This window comes from Dermacentor andersoni, chromosome 5, assembly GCF_023375885.2.
Source record: "Dermacentor andersoni chromosome 5, qqDerAnde1_hic_scaffold, whole genome shotgun sequence".
Taxonomy (NCBI): Eukaryota; Metazoa; Arthropoda; class Arachnida; order Ixodida; family Ixodidae; genus Dermacentor; species Dermacentor andersoni.
The window spans coordinates 137,922,868-137,931,814 of record NC_092818.1 but is presented as its reverse complement, the minus strand read 5'-3'; positions in this window follow the sequence as shown (position 1 = coordinate 137,931,814).

The following is an 8,947-nucleotide window of genomic DNA, read 5'->3' as shown; positions in this document are numbered from 1 at the left end:
TAGGCTACCTACGCTTTCTTTTTGTTGTCTCTCACTTGTTTTTTTTTTATTGTACACATGTTAGTATTCATGAAACCATACATTCTTTTTTTCCTTCTTCTTTTTCCACTCTTGCAGAAAAAATGTGTTAATTGAGCTGTGGGAGCTTGCAATCGCACTCTCAATCACTCCGGTTAGTTGGTTAGTCGTAAGGATCGGTAAAGGAACGGGAAAAATATGGGCATAACAAGAAAACGGACAGACAAGCGCGCATGCCTCCCTTTCTGTCCGCGCTCCTTTACAATTCCTGATAAGTTTTAAAACTTTTTTGTCCTCGATCGTGAAACTTCAAAAGAGGTACATATTTTAGCCCGATAGGGTTAAGGAGCCCGTGCCGCAAAAAATCCGGCGTCGGCGTAGCGCGTCAGCGTCAGGCGTCGGACGTCACCTCAGCAAAACGACGTTCTGTCCAAATTCCGAACCTCGCATACCCGACCACTTATCTACCACCAAAGTTTCTCATACCTTGTCTTTCATTATTTACAAAGTTATTCCTCGGAATTTTGAGAACGGCAGCCCACAAACAAATGTAATGAAAAAAATAAAAAAAACACCGACAGCGCATGTCCACTATGTTAGCTCTTCTCAGACTGAAATATTAAAAGTGCGAAACAATAACACGAGATCTACCCACACAACAGGCCGCATTTCTACCAGAAAGCTCGCCTTCGTGCATAGCGTTCGCAGCCAGCGTTTCCCGGTAAATGTTACGGCTAGAAGCTGCAGTTGCCGGGAAGCATGAAAAGCAGTAAGGGGTATTTGAACGCTATCGCGTTCCGCCCTTAAAGGCGAAGCTTAAGCGTCCTCCGGATTTTTTGTTGTGCACGTAGTCAGCAGTAACTGCATAGGAAATATCTCACTAGGCCTACATCAATGCATGACGGACGCTCTTACTACGCCGCACCTTCTACATTTCTCTTTCCTACTTCTTTTTTTTTTCCTGCTATTTCTGCAGTCTGGATCTCCGGAGGATAAGTGAGTACGCATGCGCGTAGAAGTAAAATAGGCTTGGACTGACTAGACGTATTTTGCTCTGTAGGAACCGCTTCGCAGTCACATTGAAGTTCGCCTCTGATTCAGTGGACCTCATGGAACACTACCCAATGATGTCGGTGAGTTGATTAAGAAGCAGATAATAATGCATTTGTGCAGTTACTCAGAGTTACACGGAGCAGCATATGCCACTTTTGAGACTGTTGATTTCTCGGTTCCCCATATAATTCATTCCTTAACTGATGCCATTTATCAACATGTGCCCTTTATCAATGCACATTGTTTTGGCGTCGAAATAGAAGGGTAATAAGAGTGAACTAATAAAGCACTGCTACTACCTCCGCCGTCACGGCTGCTTTAGGATTTCGAGTTACTCGAGGATTGATTGATTGATTGATTGATTGATTGATTGATTGATTGATTGATTGATTGATTGATTCATTCATTCATTGTTTATTTGCTCAGACAACGTCAAAACGAAAGGAATATAGTAGGATTAAAAAAGAGAGAACACTATGGCCTCGGGCACCGTAACTTCCATGCTGGCTTGCACGACTATGAGCAAAACGAGAACAAGGTAGAAGCGGGAGCCGCTTTTACCTTGTTCTCGTTTACCTTCCTTGTTTACTTTGTTGTCGTTTACCGTTCGCACTTTTACCTTGTTCTCTTCTTGCTCATCGTCTTGAATTTCCATCTCCCGCCTTCCCCTTGTTTATGCTGGCTTGCAGGCACTTCAACTATCTCTCGGTCACAGATGAGCAAAAAGAGTATCAAGTGAATAAGGGGCGTGGAAAAGGTTGGTCTGAATTAAATATGTATGAAGGAACTAGGAAGGAACATAGGGAAACGAAGAATCTGAGTGCTACCTTGAGCGCACCAGATACACTTAACCTTTTCCTCTGCTCATATTCCTTGTCTACGCATACGCGTCCAATAGTTAGGCCCACGCTGGTCGCTTTGCTAAGGGCCCTAGAGGCAGCCCGGTCAGTGCTTTAGGATCTTTCGCTGATGCGTTCGTAAGCGAGCGACCCAGTCTAACGTCACCACACATAGCGGGTTTACTAAGCATAGACAACGAAACCATTGAGCAGATGCTGCAACGACCGGACGTGTAGACCCTTCATCCAGACTCAGTCTACGCGATGCGGGTTTCGCCACGACGAACTCGATTCCGTTCTCCCTGACATCACGATCAGTGAAGCAGCACAAAAAAAAAAAAACAAAGAACAAGACGGTGAGCAAGGGGCGGACAACCCCTCGGATGCGTCTCACCGTCTTCGGTTGCGAGGCACAGCCGAGGAAGACGAGCACACAATTACGCAAGAAGCCCCGCGAGTCCCGTCTTTGTCCATGCCCGATCGCGGGCGCCGCTATCTACTTCATAGCCTAAAACACCACGCACGCCAAAAGAACTGCGCCGGATAAGAACAGAAACAAACAAAACAGAAGCGACAACGACAACAACAACAAAGAAAGAAAGCCCTCGCGATCTCGTGGGCCGCTGCGCCGGAGCTCAGAGACAGCCGGCGAGACAGCAGAAAACACCCAACGAGTTCGTGGAGACCGGAGGGGGGGACGGGAGGGGTATAGCCGTGTGCCCGATCGGATGTGCACGCTCTCGGCCGGGCAAGCAGCAGGCAGGGCCCGGTGGCGCGGCGGCAGCTCTACTGCTGCTGCTGCCGCTGCCGCTGTTGCTGCAGCGTCGCCGTCCATCGATTTGCGCAGGTCATCGAAGTGCTCGCCTACTTGGGCGGCACCGTGGGCACTTGGCTGGGCTGCAATCTCCTCACGCTGCTCTCCGACTTCGGCAATTGGCTGCTCGCATCGATCGACCGACTCTCGCGCTGCACACTCGGGCGCACACGGCGTGGCGGAGCGGCCGCGCGACGGCAACACGCCGCCGCCGCCGCCCCGGCTGCTGTGGCGCGGCTGCGTTCCACGGCCGCCGCTGCGCGCTAAGGCTGTCTGCGAGCAGCCTGTGCGCTTGACCCCGCAGCTCGTTGCCACCGTTGTCATTTATTTCCTCTTTTTTTTTTTTAACTTGTTCTTGGCTCTCTTTCCGTGTTCGCCACTTTCCCCGTTACCACTACCTTCGCGCCGCAGTTTTATTTTTTTTTCCCGTTCTTATTCTGCTTTTCCCCCTTGGGCCCTACACCCTATACATCTCTCTCACTCTCTCCACCTTCTTTCTCTCCAGTCTCCAGTGCCGCCATTTTTTTGTTATCTTGTTTTGCTTTACCTTTGGGTTTTTGCTCCTGATTCTTAACTGCTTTCTTGGCACCCTACTGCAAGGTGTTCGTGGCGTTGACGGCGCCCCCCACTTGTCACGCGACTGCACGGTCACCAGCTTGGCCGGAGCCAGAAAGGACCGGGGGTGAATCGAGCGATCAAGACTGCCGGGAAACAGCTGTTGAACCTTTGCTATATGTTCCTGGTTTCTTGCGCGAGCTCATACGACGCTGCGATCGAAAGAAAACAAAAGAAATAAAAGGAAATGAAAATAAAGAATGGATAAATAAATAAATGAATAAATAAATGAAATCGTGCAGAAAACCTTCGATAACGATCGTAAATGTAAACGAGTAGCCGAATGCTTCTAGAAAGCTGTTCACTTTATGAAAGTAATGTTGCGCATAAAGGGGTATGTTTGTTGCCGTGTGGATATTTGGAAGAATAGTTTGCTGGGGGTGTTGGTATTCCATTCTTGAGGCGAGCAGCACGACAATAAGACTTGGAACAAATTTAAGGAAGACAGCGCTGTGGTCGTCTTCCTTACCTTCGCATCGGGTCACCTTTTCACACCACTCGCCTGAAGGGATATTTGGTGGCTTTTGTTGCTTTAGTGCTTAAGTGCGTAAAGAACACAACCGCTAACCAGAAAATTTGCAGCTGTAGTATATAGCTGGCTATATGCATAAACATATCCGTCATAGGCATGTAATCTCCAGCAGCGCCAGTTCCTGCACGGCAGGCGACTGCCATCCTCCTCTCCCGCCGACGGCGCCCTCTACCGCAGCCGCCACAAGGGAGAAAGGGTGGTGGGTGAAGAGGAGAGCTGTGCTTCCCAATTGCTCCACCATCAGCATGTAAACGTTCAGATTCCCCAAAGATTTCGCGCCGTAGCACGTGCTTCTCAAGGCGCTCTATAGTAGTTGTTACCCACTGTCGTGGCGCAGTGGCTTTGGTGTTGCACTGCTTAGCACGGGCGCGCGGGATCAAATCCTGGCGGCGGCGGCCTCATTTCGATAGGGGCGAAATTAAAAAAAAAAAGAAATACAAAGAACACCCGTGTACTGCGCATTGGGTGCACGGTGAAGGAACCCAAGTGGTCAAAATTATTCCGGAGTTCCCCACTACGGCCCGATACTATAATGCACGCTATTTACCCAGACATATACACAACAGACAGATGCGAAGTGTGTGGCACCAGAGCCACGCTAGAACACATGCTATGGGAATGCCAGGAGCTAATACAGGACAATGCGAGCGAAGCCTCCATCGACGGCCTCCGCGCGCGTTGGCAGGCCGCGCTGCTCAGCTCGAACCTGGAATACCAACTCTGGGCAGTCCAGTGGCGGGCCCGCCGAGAGGCAAGAACTCTTGGCCGTAACCTCGGCGGGTGCCCCAGCCCACTAACTCGCCGGACGCGAATCGTTCTGATTCGAAATAAAGTTTTCTCGCTCCCCCATTCCCCACTACAGCGTGTCTCATAATCGGATGGTGATTTTAGCGTGGAAAACCAAAATTTATATTAAATTTTGAATAAATCAAATAGTTGGCGTTGGGCGAGAAAAGCGCCCCATAAGTCGGTTTCGCGAGAGCAAGAACCCTTTGCGACGGTGCCTTTCTTTTTCGGCGATGACAGTCCAGCCACCACGAAAACGGGCGAAATATCTAAAAAAAGGTGTTCGCTCAGAAAAAAAAAAAAAAAAAAAGAACAACTGGGCCGATATAATGTACCGATTCCTTTCACTCGTTTCTATTTCTTTTTTTAATCATCCACGGCTCACGACCGGCCGATCGTTATGATAACGTAAGTGGCGCGCCTATAGAACCATTGACGAATTGGGAATAGGAAAAAAAAATAATCGAATCATTACATTGTGCCTGCCCAGGGTATGTTGGAAAAGCAGGTAGTACTAGTCGATAGGCAGGGACACTTCTGAGCAGCGCTGTCAACTCTAGAAAAAATTGGCTAGATCTAGGAATTTTGAGCCTTGTTTGGGGAAATAGGAAAATTTGTCCAGATCTAGGGGAATTTCGTGTTAAGTCATTAAAAAGGTGAAACCGCTGACGTGACGGCATGTTTTTAAATTCAATCACCTCGAATTACCTTCGCAATATCATGCGAACTCTGACCTCTGATCTTGCAGGAGTGAAGTGAACGCATTTAGCCTAGTAAACGACAGGGTGGTGATGCCCCGGGTCCTTTAACAAATTACTGCTACTGTGATTTTGCTGCTCCTGCCTGTCGCTGAGCTGTCGATGTATTTGCACTCTGAATGAAATATTTATCTGTAAGCGGCGAAACAAACGTAAGCTGGAGGACCGAACAGAGCAGCATTTGCAAATCTGAGCGTAAGCGAACACGTATACCTAGCGCCATGCACGACAATGCGGCCTGGCGCTAAACAACCGACTACGCAGGCGTGTACTAAAACTTACCAGAAACCACCCATGGGCGGGACGACCTTGGTTAGAGTCCCAGAATTGCTATGTTAAAGCGTGTTTTGCTTTGTAGGAAATACAAACATTAAGGCTGCCAATTTTCGTGCTTCGCTGCAAGGGACGCGGAAGAGCGTAAGCGTAGTGGGGCTAAATCAGCACGCAGCATTAAAGAAAATTTGTTCACGTCTTTTGCAATGTTGTCGGGTAGGGAGGGACGCACTGTTTTAGCTCTGTTACAGTCTGTAAAGAAAGTCAGGGGCACCCATCTTCCTTACCCCCCTCCCCCCCCCCCCCCCATTTCGAATAAGATTCAGTCTAACCTTGGCTCTTTGGTCTAGGTGCAAAATAACATTGGCCAACAACAAATTATTTCCGCGATCCTATCTTCTGTGAATAGGGTTTCAAGCACAAGGCTGTGTTGTTAGCATACCAACCTTCACTGCTAGATCATTATGGCTTGTGCCCAGTGACTTCATTATTTGAATATTTTAAAACAACCATACAAATACGTTTAAACTAGCAAATTTACATTCTGTTTGCGTAACACAAAGAACAAGTCATCGATATAGAAATCACATTGACAAACGGAACCACATTTTGCAAAAATATGCGGAAATGTAGGGATGCTTTTTGTATGAGTTAGGGAAAAAGTGGCTTTGGACGTTGGCAGCATTGCTTCCGAGCTGCTTAGTTCCTGTTTCATGCGGCCACGGCGGCCGCATTTCGATGGGGGCGAAATGCGAACACACCCGTGTACTTAGATTTAGGTGCACGTTAACGAGCCCCAGGTGGTCGAAATTTCCGAAGTCCTCCACTACGGCGTGCCTCATAATCAGAAAGTGGTTTTGGCACGTAAAACCCCATAATTGTTATTGCTTTTTACCGCGTGGAAGTTCTCTTAGGATGCTTTTAGGGCTAGAGCTATAAGGATGATGTAAGTTCATTTATCGCGCCGTTGAACACAAATCATGGCGTTTGTTGCGGCTGTGTAACACGTTTCCGCCAAAGTATTCTCTTATCTAATCACTTAGAAAATGCGGGTGATTTCTATCATACATCACAGGTATCGTGTATAAAATACCCTTGTAGTGCGGGCGCTCCTACGTAGGACAAACGGGACGCTGCCTCAGTGATCGCCTCCGGGAGCACGCCCCCCCCCCCCCCCCCCCCCCCAACAACATAAAACAAAATTACAGCAGCAACCTTGCTCTGCATTGCAGGTCATGTAAATGCATCCCGTATTTTAGAAAACTCACTGTCATCCAAAAGCACGCTGACCAGCGCACGCGTGAAATTATCAAAGCATTTTCCATCACCCAACGTGGTCCTTCATGCATCAGTTCACCATCCATCCAGTTATTATTAGACAAGGAAATCGCGTATTGCAAATTTAACCGATCTCCGCCCACATGTAATCGCAAGTCATTCTTTTCGTGTTTCCATGCCATTTATGTTTTTTTTATTATTACTTCCCTGCCTATATATTCTGCGCTCGCGCAATAAACCTACTTGTTGGAAGTCAGCGCCTGTGTCGTGTGCCTCTTCCTGTGTCCAGCTATTTGCGCTGTTTGCAAATGAATGTGTTTGTACCCACAAGCCCGGTTAGCCACTATTCTGAGGAGATATTAATGAAGGGAAAGGAGGAGAGGTCGGCCTGGAGAGCGTGTCCCTAGCCTGCTAATCCTCACTGCGGAAAGGGGAAGTGGGAAATACAGGGAAAGGTAAGTGGCAGGTGATTATGTTGTGGTACAATGAGCTACCACACACACGTTGTCCAATACGCGGATGCACGCTGTGGACACAATACACGCAATATTAATCTTGTCCACACAAAAAGTTATCGCACAAACTCATTTCGCACTGTCTGCACGTCTCACAGGTTCTAGAGGCGATCGTCTAAACCAGTCTCATGTAGAAAGTTCAAGAGTGACCTTATGGCACGTTGGGCATGGTCAACTCTTCTCCAAGCGCCTAAAATCTCTTTCTTCCGAAAAGGGGCTGGAGTCCAAGCAGTCAACACTAGACTTAAGTGTTCTGCGCTCGGCCACATATTGAGGGCACACGCAAAGTACGCGAGCTTATTGTGTCTGGGGTGTGACAGACGGTACAGTAAGGGTCCCGTGCTTGTCCGATGTTGTGAAGGTATCGGTGAGTGTACGCCACACTGAGCCGTAATCGTTGGATCAGCGTTTCCTGGCCTCTCCCCAACCGAAGTGGAAGCCGAAATCGTAAACCATCGTCAAGTCTATGGGGGCGCTCTTGTTCGGGAAGTATCAACTGAAGCGAACGGGTGGCTCTGTTGACCACGTTCTGTCGTTAAGAGTAGCGATGGCATTAAGATTACTTGTACCTTCTTACAGTGAACCTCGAGCACGATCGGCTTTTATAGCATTGGCTAAAGTGCGCTCTCTGTCGTCTGCAGTAGCACTAGAGCGTCGAACTTTATCTGGCACCCGCAGTGTCTGCAAGCGTGTTCTTCTGGCCTCAATTGAATCGCGTGCGCGTCGCGACCCGGCCCATTTTCTTGTTTTGTTGACCACATTTTATGGCCACATGCATGTTGACCACATGCATGTCCGCGCACAATGTTTTGCTTTCGCTGTGAGCGCGTTTTCGCACCGTGCCGTGAGCTTTAGGCCGCGGTATATGAGCATTTGACAGTACACTAGCAACCATTGTTGCGTGGACACTATCAGAACTGTTCAAAAATAATTTCGTTATAGAGACTTCGACGCCTGCGGCGACTGGGAAGTGCCGTCGCGACGATTCAACCTTATTTTTGTCTTCTAAATTCTTGGGCATTTCAATATTATTTCTCAAGTTGCGTCGCACTGTATGTTTATCGGTCTTCTCAGAGTGCGATTTCCCTCTGCTTCTTTTTCGTAATCATTAATTCATAACACAAACATGACCATATGTCATGCCTTTCTTTAATGTGCGTCTAACTGCTCATTTTTCATTCCAGTGAACTTGCCAGTATCTAGCATCAACAAGTTCATAGACCAAACCATCATGACATTAGCCGGGCAGCGGGCGCAGCCGAGCGCCTCAGTGCGCGTTTTCTGCCACTCACCGAACATCGCGCAGTCCCGGCGCCGTTGCAGAAATCGTCCTCGCGTCTGTGCTTGCTGCATACCCGAGTTGTAGCCAATGCCGGTTCTAAGTTTCGCGAGCCAAGCTTCACACAGCTCCTTGCCCTGCGGCTACGCGTGAATAAGGCTGACACCGGGCTCCGTTGCGTACGTCC